A 954-nucleotide genomic window follows, 5' to 3' on the forward strand; every position below is an offset into this window, starting at 1 on the left:
GGCTGGGGTTGGCATTGCACCAAGGCAGGAGGGTATGGGTGACAAGCCACACCACCTGGGGGCCCAGGTCTAACGGTATAGTCACATGGTAGCCTGCAGGTCTACCACCCAGTGCCCATCATGGACTGGCTACTGCCTTGCTCTGGGTACTGTCCAGTATGGGTCCTCCAGCCCTCAGAACAGTCATTAGAGATGGGTAGGGACAATGAGTATTAGCCCTGGGTAGACAATGGCTGTGGGACTTCCTGATGGGCTGCTTCTCATGGGGTGGGAGAGAATTCCAGGTGACCCATGACAGCATAATAACCCCGTGTCACTGAGTGACGGCCTGAGGCATCAACCCCTATGTGTGGCTCTAGCCAACAGCTGCCCCTGACATTCTGGGGAGCACACATTCAACAGAGACTTCTGAACGTCAATCTGGTGGGAAGGATTGGGTTCTGAGGTTGGTAAGCCCTATGCTCAGCACAGTTCCACAAACAAAGGACTCAAAGCCCAGCCCTAAGCAGGATAACCTTGGACACCGGGACCACGCCCCACCCAGGGGATTGTGGGCACCTCACAGGCCCTTTGTTGCCTGTTGGCTGGGAAGGGAAGGTGCGGACAGAATCAGGAATCCCACAGGACTTGGGGCTTTTCTTCCCAAGAGTTCCCAGAGAACAGAAGACTACAGCATGAAAATACCCAAGACTTGATGTTTCTGTTCCTTAATGGTGCAGGAGATGGTTTACAGGGCTTGCGTATGTTGGGTGAGCCTCTACCTCTGAGCTATACTCCATCCCTGAGACTGTTACTGACGGGTCTGATCTAGGGAAAGGGACACAAATCCCCAAAGACAGCAATCCAAAGACAGACTGCCTGATTGTGAGCCGAGGCTACCTGTGTCCCACCAGTTCCTAGGCTCTCCCTCATAGCCAGGACATTCTGGCACAGAAAAGATGGGACCCAGAGTTG

This window comes from Microtus oregoni, unplaced genomic scaffold, assembly GCF_018167655.1.
Source record: "Microtus oregoni isolate MIOR12 unplaced genomic scaffold, Mior012 000025F_ref0000491, whole genome shotgun sequence".
NCBI classification, from domain to species: Eukaryota; Metazoa; Chordata; class Mammalia; order Rodentia; family Cricetidae; genus Microtus; species Microtus oregoni.